The following is a 12707-nucleotide window of genomic DNA, read 5'->3' as shown; positions in this document are numbered from 1 at the left end:
TCAAGTAATATCAGGTCTTATCTCATGCCGTATAAATCCCTCTTATCCTACCTCACCTCCACACAAGTTTGTCTGATTGATGCCTGGTACAGTGAGAAGCAGCCATTGTTTCACCCTACAGCTGCTCAGAGGGGCTGCTACTCCAGTCTGCCAACCAGAACATCACAGAGAGGGTTCTACCTCGCTCTAGCCCCCTCACTCAGCATCACTTTCATTGCCATGACTCTTGCTCCTCCCACGCACCATTGCAGAGCCTTCTCTCCACACCAATAGATGCAGTGGAGTGTGGCATCAGGCTTGCAGCCTCTCACTGATAAGCAGATGGAGCTTCAGTCTAAACAGTTCTTCCATTACAGCATCATGCTGAGTAACTGAAACAAGCATTAGCCAGTGCCACAGGAAGAGAACAGCATCCATTTTTCAGAACAGTGGGTGAGAACAGATTTTTTTTTTTCCCACTCTTTTAAGGGGTTCTGCATTTAAAGCAAAGAAAATATAGGGAGTGTTTATAAGGGAAATGAAAATGAGCAATATCCTTGTAGTTAATTATATACACCCAAATTACTTAGTCTTTTTTTGCTGTTGTTTTTTAATCTATATAATAGATGTACACCAACCTGGTTTTGCAAATGACCAGGTGCCTTGGGAGTGATGAAATTTAAGCTGAATTTCTTGTAACGCAATTTAAGATGTGCTAGAGCCATTGGAAAGGGTATTAAGACCATTTCTCAGGACTCTAGCACCTATGAAGCAGTTCAGTTACACAGCAGAGTGCTTTATCTTCCATCCCCAAGCCTGAGAGATAAGATTAAAACATGGGTACCCTTATTGCAGAAACCACCTTTGCATCAAGAAATCTAATGAACAGTATGTGTCAGTGTGTGATGTTATTCAACTCATCTGCAGCCCACATTCAATTAATTCACCTTCTCAGCACTTTCCTAACAGTTAATATTGGTCAGTAAAATGGCACCTGAGTTTCTTGTCTTCACGTCGGTAAGAGAAAGGGCTAGGGGCCAGAAAACCTATTTTATTCTCTTCACTGGGGAGATGAAGAAAGATGAGTCTCTTGGGGGAAGGGGGGAAGTTAATTAAGAAAATCTTCAAAGTGTTTAATTTTGCTGCACATAAGTCTGTCTATACAGTTCCTAGAGAAGGTTGGGTCACTAGCAAAACAAACCATGATGGATTCTTAAGCAACCTCATCAAAACAGGCAGAAGGATATTGGGAATTGCATCACTGCTTCCCCATGCTATGCTTGATGTCAAGAGAAAGATGAGCTTGCTTTCTCCTCAGAGAGAATGACCACAGTCTTCAATAATTTCAAAATCTTGATACATGTTATTCTTATCCGGGTGACCACTAATGCTCCTGTAAAATGGAAATGAAGCTGTCCTGTCCCATTACTGCTTCTGGAAGAAATGAGGCTAAGTTAGTCACTGAACATGGGCTCAGTAAAGATTGTTTTAGGATAGCTTAAGAGACAGTCAAGTATAAAAGAGGAGATGAGATTATGGGGATTTAAGGGCAGCACTGACAAGAACTGCAGCAGGAAGGAATCGGTGAAGAGATTATTGGTAGGGCCTAGGGAGACCTACTGTAGTCAGGTATCAGACTACAGAGGAGAAACTATCAAAACATCTAAACACAAAGATGTAAGAAAAATATATCATTATCTCTCTAAAACTGTATCTTGCTGAGTAACTTATCTCAGGTAGCACTCCCAAACAGTTTAGGGGGACTGGCTGTGTTTGACAGATTTTGATCTCATAGCAGCATTCATATTTGTGAAAGAATAAATTTTTTTCTGTACGTCTTTGCTGCAGCTGCCTTCACTGATTTTTCTAAGAACTCTACAGACCAGGTGTCAATCAGATCTTCTAGTACTAAGCACTATATAGCAGAACATATTTTGATTCTTTTTTCTTGTTGTTTTGGTTTGGTTTGTATTTTGGTTCTCTTCTTATTTTCCATTAAGTATTTCCAGACTCCAGCCTGGGACTCCAAACCTTTAGGAAATATCCTGAACAGACACTATCAAACAACTGATAGTGTACCACAATGTTAATTTCTGTAGTATTTGCCCAGAAAATACTTTTAATACTCCAATAGATTGGGAATTTTAGTTCTGTTTTTCAGCAAGCAGGATGTATAGATCATGAATTTGGAAAAGGAGCATCAGATATTTCTTATTTCCTTTATGATGGCTATGTATAATAGCCACAACAGAGGACCAAATAGTTGCAAGTAACAATTGTTGATTCACCTCATGTGTTTTTATTTTCATAGGTAGTTTATGAATGTATTCTAAAACCTATTATATATTCACAGTTTTTAAGCATTTACAGGAGGTTTTGGGGAAAAGAGGAGACTGGTGCAAAATTGTAGGAATTAGTGAAGGAAGGATTGATCTAGAGAAAAGCTGGGGAGCATAAAGAGGGCAGGTATTTCAGCTGAGCAAATGTTCTGGTCTAGAGACCACGTGCCAGTGGTGGCAAATATCAGGAGAAACGAAGGGCTGGGGACATGATGGGCTGAGATGGAGCTGCCTGGAAATGTTACTGCTCCCAAGGGAAGTGCCACTGCCAAGCCTGGGAGGGTTTGTGTTCTGCTTTCTACTTGATCCCCTGCAACACCTTACTGCTCCAGAGTAACACTTGCTTAACAGAAATTCCTCTGCTCTCTTGGACAACACTACCCCATGCTAAACACTGCTGATACTTCCAAGTGTTTTTTTTTTTTTTTTTTCAGACGAGGATTAATCAACCGTATAATTATTATAGCAAATTGAACTTGGAGGTTGTTTATAAAAGTTGTTAGAAAAATACACACTACTTTTGGTTGATCTTTAGAATCTGGAAATTACTGCACAGATTCAACATTTTCTATAGAAATAAGTTTCTGATACAGCTAAATATTAAGGAGAAAGTTCTACTGTGGCTAGCACTTTTCTACAAGAAAAGAATTGACACATTTAACTGTTTCAGTAAAAAAATTTACAACATCTATTAAAGGAAAGTGTACTAATAAAGTGAAGAAAGGTATGATACTTTTCTTTAAGAGAGAGTTCTATCATATTTTTGAGACAAAATATGACTGTAAAGAAAGAAATTGTCTTTGTAAATATTTATTATCCTGAATATTCTTGGGAACTTATTTCTTCACACAGCTATGGACTAGAGGAAATAGAACTAGACACCGAACAAAAAAACCACCAAAACCTATATGAAGTAGATGCCTGAGTAAATTCAGTAGCATTTTGATATTTTACAATAAGCATTTGCTTTAAGGAAATAGCAAAATAGGTATGGGCCATTAAACTTTCCTGTGCTCCTCTTCTGCAACACAAATAAACCCAGTTTTTGTGTATCCCTACTCATACTGCAAGAGGGAATCCTGTGAGCTGTAGGAGCAGAGAAAGGAAACAGAATGATCACAGGTTCTTGTTACAAATCACATCTGCCTCTGCTCTGCACACAGGTAAGGAGCTCTTCAGTTTTCTGTATAGCCTGTGTGATGTATGTCCACACACCGTCCTGCAGAACCTGATATGGAATTAGGACAGGGCTCACTTCTGGGTGTCTCTGGAACATCTCAGAAGTCTCCCTCCGCCTGTGAAATGTCCTGCCTAAACTGTCACTCGGGCAAGCCTGAAGGGCAGTCTGGGCATGGCACTGCTTGCTTGTGACCTGCTGCCATATATTCATTTGGGTGGGGCAAGACAGCTTTCCAGGGAGCAGCCCAGGCTGCACAAGTGCAGCTGTGCCTCAGGGCATGCCCAGGTAGTCAGGTGCAGCCAGCTGCATCCCAGCTGTGCATGTGTGTGCAGCCCACAGCTGGAATCCAGCCAGCAGCAGCTTGGAAGCTGCACCACCAGAGCAGCACAAGACTGAAGCAGAGATGGCATGAGCATGGCAGAGCTGCCCGTGGGCATGTGGTTAATCCAGCTGGCTGGACACAGTCCTGTGCCGGGAAATGGCCAAATGGCTGCTTGCCTCACTCAATCATGGCTGAAATTTGGGCTCTTTTGTTTTAAAGAACCTTTGGAGTTGTTTTTTTTTATTTTTTTTTTTTTCAGAACAACTGCTTTAGGCAGCCAATGGCACTCAGACATAAAGTAATAAGCACCTATGACAGGAATAATTATAATGGTATGAAAAACCCAGAAAGAAGGAGTAGAAAAAAAAAAGCCAAAGTGATCCTAATCTTACAGAAATGCACATTTAGCAAGTAAATAATAGGGGTTTCTGAAAGTCTCAAATAATTAACACAAACCCAAACCCTCTGGTGTTCATTCTCAGGAGAGACATTTGAGACAGATGCACCCAAGAGAATGCAACTGATGAAAAGAAAAAATATTCCAATCTCCTGGCTAAACAATGTGCTTTGTGTAGATTTTTAAGTATTTTAAACACAAAATTAAAATGAATTGGTAATTCTTGCATGATGCTCAGATACCAAGGTGATAAGAACATTTTAAACATCATACCAAACTCCAGAAAATTCAAAGTTAATGACGGTGGACCACATTTAACAGACCTATTATCCTCATTATTATTAACAGCCATGTCTAATAGCCATGCTGCAGCTCTGGAAATACTTTCAGAAGTAGCATTGTGAACCTGAACTCAAAGAGAATGTTCATATAAGCCAGATCATTTTATGACTTTAAAGATGAAGGGCTATACACTGCTGTGCTTTTGTTCTAAAGATTCCAAAGAATTAAAATCAAAGAAGGTTTTCTGGGTTTTTAACCTTTTTTACCCTTTTCCTTGTTCTGTTAATATTTTCTTACAAGAACTGAACTCATCTTTCACAGCACTACATTTATGCATGATCTTGAGTCACAAACCTACTATGAACTCCAGCCACCTCCAAAGTGAAGGGTGACAAGAAGGGACTACAGTTCAGACTAGGAAGTGAAGCATGTCTTATTTCATGGAGGCTCCATGGGAATGCTACAACATGATCACATTTTTATCCAGCAGCCTGAATTAATGTGGAGCCAGCACTAATGACAACAAACCCTCTCCTGAAGGCTTTTCACACATCTTGTCCACTATACACCAGACAAACAAACTAAAACTTGCATTATTAATTGTACAGACAATAACTTAAAAGCAACCACACCTTAAGATCTTAAATGTCTTTTCCAACCTAAAGGATTCCTTGGATCCAGCTGGTGCAGTTTTTCCTCCTGAAAAGGCTGTGAAGACTCTTCACTTACCTGTGCAATCAGCAGGCACAGGTGACTGGATTGACTGGTGCCTTTGAGGGCCCTCAGCCCACAGCTGCTTTCAGCAGCCCCTCTCTCTCAAATTATAACCACCACAGGAGAGATGCAGCCCAGAATCTAGGTTACAGATCTTCAATACAATTTAAAATTACATTTAAATTTAACCATTTGCTATGCTCACTGCACTAGTTCACATCTCACTGTCTGCCTTGAATTTTGCTCACCCAGTTTCCAGATGTGCCAGGCTGGTGGAGAGCTGCAAGAGCCCCAAGCCTTATCTCCACCTCCTTCAGTGCTGCTGCACAGCAGACTTCCCCAGAGAAAGCATTTTGGAGCATGACACCCACATTTCACCAGGGCTCCACTCCCTAAGAATATGTAGATAATACATAACATGACATTAAAAAAAAATTACAGACACTTATTTATTTCCTGGAAGCTAGAACACAACTGCATTTTGAAATAATAAAATCTTCCAGGAAACAACCATCCACCCAAATTTAACTTCAAATGCAAACTCTGCTGTCACAGAAATCTGTAGGAAATTTTGGCACTTGTTTCTCCAAAAATAAGATCAGGCTGCCTGCTTGGATCTCCCAAGTTCCAGAACTCTACATTATGTCATTACTGTATTTTTCAGAAGCCTGAGAAATGTGCTGGGCACCTCCCCATAAAGATAAAAGGCCATAATCTTGAGAAAACATGGAAAGCTTATCCTGCTTCCACACTGCCTTTTAGATAGTGTAGGAACTAAGCAGGTGTCTCATATCAAACTCATGCATGAAGTCAAAATACTCTACCCTGCCCTAGTTCTTATATTGATATTTTCTTGCAGACATGTAGTCAGTTCCATTTTGAAGCATATTCCCTTGTGGGAGAACGTGATTTTTAAAATATATTTACACATGCAAATAAGACCCTGCAGGCTGTGATAGGTTATATCTACTTTTAGGGATTTTTCTTGAATTGTTTGCCAAGAAGTTATAGGTACAACATGTGATGTGGCAGGTACTAATGGACTGGAACTATATTATTGCTGTGAATGGCAGAGTAAAAAGGTATATAAAAAAAAGAATAAATGTTGAGGCATTTGTCAGTACTCCCCTAACACTATAGCAAAATTCAGTATTTTCTTCTGCAATTTTCTAACATAAGTTTCAGTCTGCCATGAATATGTGTGTATAAACTGTGTACATAAACAATTTAATACATTACACCTACAGCAGCTAAACAGTCTGTGCAAAGTACTGCCACGTCCTGAAACAAAAAAACAGATTGGTTTGCATCTGAAAAATGCTGTATGCAAGCTTTAAAATTGCAGGTGTATTTTAAACAAATAACTACACAGATAGTAGCCACGGATAAAAGTACTGCTGGCATGACAGCTTAATATGTCAGAACATGAAACATCTCAATATCCCTGTTAGATAAATATCATCTTCCTACCAGAAATTAGTCGGGGAACATTTTGTTCCTCTTGAGAACCTCGTCATGGCCGAGCCTCAGCTCTGGAGTGAAAACCTCTGCCACTACTTCAGGTGTAAGGATTGGTGTTTGGAGCTCCTAGAAAAGCCAGAGCACCAACCTTGCACCAGGCTTATTGACCTCTTCCACATGCAAAAAAAAAAGTCTGTCAAATGGCAGACTGTACAAACCCAACTGATTTAACAGTTTGGAATGTTTGAAGGCTGACCAATGTTCTTGGATTGCACTGATTCATCCCACTTATAAAATGCTCACCACAGTGGTGATTTATTCTGTTAACAACTGACCCCTGCTAAAAATATCTGAAGTTTGGGAGATGTGAGGCTTTGTCATTATGCTTACCTGCTTTATTCTTCTAAATCAATTTTTGCTTTTTTTTTTTTTTTTCTGTATTTCACCCCATGCTGTGCTGGGAATTGGTTGAATTATATGCTTAACAAAAAAAAAAAAAAAAAAGATTGGTTATACAAAAATATCTAGAGGCAAAATGCAAAATTTTCAGAGTCATCATTAAAATCCTCTTTTTTTTCTTTCTTTTAAATATTGGCAGTCTAACACATGGTCCCTGTCAAGCAACACAAGAAGAAGAAAATTCAGAAAATTCGTAGTTTTCAATCTTTGAAATACATTTGCATACAAAGTGTATCTTTAAGGGAAAATAACTTGGCAGTGTCAGTGGCTGACACAATAGAAGCTTTATCACACTTTTTCTGCACATCTAAAAACACTGCCAAACACTGTAGAATTTAACAGTATTCAACATTTATGAAATAAAGGCAAAAGTTTAAAATGCTTGGGATACCTGGTTCCCTTGTGTTGTGATACTGCATATCTTTTCCCTTCATTTCATGATATTTTTACCTGAAAAAAATGAAAATCTATCATGTGAACTGTGACTCCTGCAAATACTAGAACATAAGGTACCAATGTCCCTAAGAAGTTAGTGCCATTGTTTGTTAAGTACCTTGTCTGGAATCACAAACACTCCTTCAGTTTTCCTGCTCCAGTGAAAACAGTGATTTTGTGAGCAGCAAGATTGTACTGAGAACTCCAAAACACTGATAGGCTTTTGATCTCATATTTAAAGAAAAAAAAAAAAAAAGCCAAATCAACAGCTAAACCTTTAATTTCTGTACAAAGAGGATTTGTCCCTAGGAAGATACAACAGCTTTTACAGTCAACAATGATCATATATATACAATCATATATATAGGAATAAAAAAAAAAGCAGATTTTCTTTTCTAAGTTTCAAATACCATACTTGATTATCAATGTTATTATTCTTCTTATATAAGAAATACAGTTAAATCCTCTCAGTTATTTTTCACTCTATTACAGGTACATCAGAAATCAACATCTCGTACTTCATGTTTGCTTTGAGAACACTACTAAGGAATTAATTATTTCTTTATTCTTGCTCATAATTTTGAAATAATGGCTTGGATGATACTTATATTAATAAACATAATGAATAATAAAAATAAAGATTTCTTTTAGTTTAAATTTGACCTGTCACATCCATCTAAAATTATGAAACCAAACAATGTAGGAGCTAGAATTAATGGGGATTTTCAGATTTTGTTAAAGGACAAAAATCCCCGATGTACTGGCTTATCTAAAAAGAAAAAAAAAACCAGAACACAAAAACCCCTAAAAAACCCAAACCAACCATTCTAAGTTGCCCTAATGAATATATATACAAAATTATTAATTCTCTTCAAACTTAAACTTGATTTTTTTTTAATCTTGAGGAAAAAACAATTTGCCTAATCCTATTTGTTCATACTGCTTTTCTTTTCTTTATTTATTTTTTTTAGATCAGTATTCTTATTGGAGTTCTGTGTACTACCCAGGCAGATCAATAAACTTTATGGGCCAAATTTTGATTAACAAAACCAGGTACAACTCTACTAATGTTAAATGGATTGTCCCTGCTTACATCAATGATAAAATTGCCTTTTCATGTTGTATTTAAAAAGAGAAAACGGAAATGCTAGCAAAGGTTTAAATTTGCCATGCTTCATACACGCTTTATCTTAAAACATCTACTTTTGGTTTTTAATTGTAGTGGTGCTCTGTGAAGAAACATGACCTTACAGGGCATTTTCAGGAATAGAACAGTCTATATATTAAAAGGCAGCAAATGATTCATAACTGCTTAGCGGTCAGGCCTGTGGGGCCATGCTTCCCATGTGAAATTTTTTTCTGCATTGCAAACTCTTACATTAAATTGTGATAAATGAAGAGCGGAGGCTATTCATACAAATCAATGACTTTAGTGTATGTGTCATTAGCCTGAGAGATGCAGGCAGCGGTCACTACTATAAATCATGTGATGATCTGCTGTCTGCGACTCGATGCAAGCAAGCAGATGCATTAGGAAGGTTAAAGAATGAAATTAATCTGTGCATTTCCTTTTCGTTCTTTTTTTTTTTTTTTTTTTTCCCCCCTTTAGTCACCTGGTCATACAGCAAGAATTAAAATCACATGATCCAAAGTTAAACTAGCTACAGAGCAGTAAGTTGGCTAAGTTAGATGTCACCTTTCAACTTAAAGTTAATTAAATATTAATGGGATTAATTTATTCATCATCACATGAAAAGTAAAATATATAGAATAGGTAAAATCCACCAGTGCTTCTCACACAGGAGTTGATATTATTAATTGCTTTTAATGCAGACTGTGGCACAAGACCACGTGTAAGAGATCAAGCACACTGCAAAATGTGCTCTGATACTTTTAAGTGCAGCATATTTCTTTCTTCACATTTTATAAATCCAGTGTTTAGTAACCCATGGCCATGCTCTTCATACCAGTAACTTGGAGTGGGTTATGAATATGAGTCAGGTTGAATGTATTACTGATGATGGAATACTTTCCCAGATATCTGTGACTGGGAGTGTTAATGGTGAGAGTGTGCAAAAGGGGTCAGGGACAGTAAAAAGAGATATGGACAATATAATTTTAAAACTGGAATTAATGAATTTGGGAAGGCCATATTTGATATAAATGTTAGGCCAAAGCCTTCAGTCTTTACTCAATACTTATTCAGGCAAAACACCCACTGACTTCAGTGACAGATTTCCCGGGATGAGGACTAAATATGCCCCAGGAGTCAGATTGGCCCTTTCTTTTACACAGAAGCAGAAATTGGGAAGATCATGCAGGAATCTTAGTCCCTCCTGCATGTGTGTGGACCCTGTGGGGGATTATACACATCTCTCTCTCCTGGCTCCACCACTTGCCCTGTGCAGTTTAACACCTCTCACAAGGAAGAAGTTAATGTGTTACAGAGGAAAGGCTCTGAGACAGAATCACACCCAGGACTAAACACTCAGCATGCTTCTGTGCAGGGCTCCCAAAGTCCAGCAGTGCTTGGGAAGGACTGCAGGATCTGGCCTCTTATAACCTATCATGCTTTACAATTTTAGCTTTTAGATTTTTCAAATCCTATACTGCTTTAGGGTATAACTCTAAACTCCATATGGAGTGTTAATTACTGTCTTCACATTTTGGTCAGACAAAACAATTCCTCTTGGCCTGAAACTCAAGGACACCCTACAGCCTCAGGCCCCAGAAAGTATAAACAAAAGTGAATTGTGGGAGGAGCAAATTGGGGGTATATGACTTCATTACCTGAAGCTGTAATTGGAGGATTAACTCCTGATATGTAAATAGACCAAACTTATAACCATCATCCATTCCTCTGCCCTTAAAGTAACTGAAGCCCCTTCATTAAAAATAGCCACTTTTATTCTCTTAATTCTGTCTGGACTCTGTTTTTAGGTAATCCTTAAAAAAGGCATCACCTGTGCAGTCTGTAGTAAGGAATCCTGAAAAGGGTTTAAGATTCTGCTCTGAGCCAGCAGTTGACTCTGGGCACAATCAAGTATGGAAGCAAATTAATGACAGAAGGAGCTGCATTTCAAAGGTGCTTGAAGCAGTCCATGGGCATAAAATAGAGCAGAACACCTTTGTGCTTATGAAGGGCACTATAAATCAATAAAGTATAAGTTAGCCTGGACAGTGATAAGATAAGTATTGCATGTGCTTAATTCACTTAGCTATCCTTCCGAAAAAGATAATACATTCAATGTAGACATATTTCAATTGAATTGATAGTAGATCTGGATTGAGCAAGCCTAGAGACTGAATTACCTCTATCCATCCCAGCAAGAATAAGGATGAACTTGCAAGCAAAATCAATGTCAGAAAGGTCTTACTGGCTCTTACAACAGCATACCTACTATCACTTATGTTGAAATATACAAAAATTATTAATAACTATTACAAATAGACATCCATCCTACTAGCATGCAAACTTACAGCAGGTTAAGAACCAATGAGATCAATTTAGATTACTAAATCTTGAAACACAAGGAAAAAAAGCACAAAATCTGTTTTATATAATTGCTCAAAACCTACAAAAATTATTATTTAACTAAAGTTTCCAAATAAAGGTGGAAAGAATTGTAGGCAGTGGATAAAATAGGGCACATGTCACACACATATTTTATTTTCCCCACCAGCACTTTGTTCTCCAGTTGATCCCATCTAGTCATCAGAACTGTTATTTTATATCTAGAGCAGTGGTTGAAGTCCAATGCAAATAACACATAGAAATTTTGGTCTGGGATCATTTCAGTATCCTAAACTCTGTATTGTTGCAGCTCAGCTTCTACCAGCTGCCTAAGCTGGGGCTGATCATACTTCCTTTGGAGAGGCTGGCCTTCAATGCAGGCTTCAGAACTTCATTAGAAACATTTCTTTCTTTCCCAGTGCAAATTCAGGGATTTTATGAATTCACATCATATTTGTGGCTGAATTTCCTGGAAAGTTCTGCTTCTGCCCATTCCTGATGCAAGGAAGAGTTCTATTTTAAACCCAAATGAAGGGAGCCATAATATAAAAAAAAGACATGGCTGCCCATTTTAAAATGCAGGTGAATTTTCAATTTTTTTAATATAATAAATTCTATAATATTCTATAATTCTATAATTCTATAATTTCCTTTAAGAAAGCAAAAGAGAGTCCTGAAAAAAGTTTGGTAGCAACTTGTAAAAGTCACTCTCCATGACCATCTGAATATGAGATAAAACATTTAAAATATTGTGTGGATGAAAATGCTCCTTCCTTTTGGAGCAAATCCATGCTTCCTTTTCAGTGACTAATTCCTGATTTTTATATTGCACGTCACTTTTGAGTAAATGCCAAAAAAAAGAGGCAAAGGCTCTTTACAGTCAGTTTTATACCATAGGTTTAAACTGCAGGTCGACAGGAAACCTGGGCTTGATTTTTAAGTGTTACATTAAGAAAATAAAATATTTCTTACAAAATCAGCTACTTTACTGGAATGTTTCATGCCATAGCCAGTTTATTTTCCTGTTTTAGGGACAGTTGGGGACTGTACATCATATTACACAGCTGAGTCAGGCTCCTTGCACAGCCATGAACCACCTGGTGCTTCGGTATTTCCTCAATATTTCCTCTTTCTTTGCACGTCCTGCCTCACACTGGCCTCCATCATGCTGATTGCTCTCCTTTCCAGTCAGCCTCCAAGGGAAGGCTCTCCAGAGCTCCCTGTGCATGGTCCAGAGGCTCCTTGCTCCTCCTGTGAGTGCCAGGGCTGCCCGTGCAAGGGCAGCACTCAGAGCCAAGTCCTTCTCCAGCAATTCTGGCTCCCTGAAGTCACAAGGACCCTTCTCAGGGCCCAAAGGGCAAGAACTCGTTGGTGTCCCCTTGCACTGGCTGGCTCTGAGGCTGATGTGCAGGTGCTGGCATTGCTGAACCAAGGTGCCAGCAGCAGGTCACATCCAGACCCTGCACGGCAGAGCCCGGGCTTGCTCAATCTCCCAATTACTATACAAAGGACTGAAACACAGGGTCGTGGATAAAAGTGAATAATGTTTCTAAATTCTTATCTTAAACACACTTAAGCTTAAAGCTATTTAATTGAGGATTTAAAAGCATGTATGCTTTATGAAG

At 38.3% G+C, this 12707-nt stretch overlaps 1 long non-coding RNA gene across 1 annotated transcript in view; it reads right to left on the bottom strand.

Annotated features, from left to right (window-relative positions):
- LOC106856455 (uncharacterized) overlaps nt 1–6999 on the bottom strand; it is a 62786-nt gene extending 55787 nt beyond the window's left edge. The window contains exons 1-2 of the long non-coding RNA XR_015806199.1: nt 6684–6999; nt 5462–5605 (exon numbers count right to left, since the gene is read on the bottom strand). This is a non-coding gene — a long non-coding RNA (uncharacterized LOC106856455). The remainder of the gene's footprint in view (nt 1–5461; nt 5606–6683) is intronic.
- Nucleotides 7000–12707: the final 5708 nt, after the last annotated feature.

This window comes from Sturnus vulgaris, chromosome 12 (assembly GCF_052056855.1).
Source record: "Sturnus vulgaris isolate bStuVul1 chromosome 12, bStuVul1.hap1, whole genome shotgun sequence".
Taxonomy (NCBI): Eukaryota; Metazoa; Chordata; class Aves; order Passeriformes; family Sturnidae; genus Sturnus; species Sturnus vulgaris.
The sequence above is the reverse complement of the archived record's forward strand: the minus strand, read 5'-3'. Positions and strand labels throughout refer to the sequence as shown.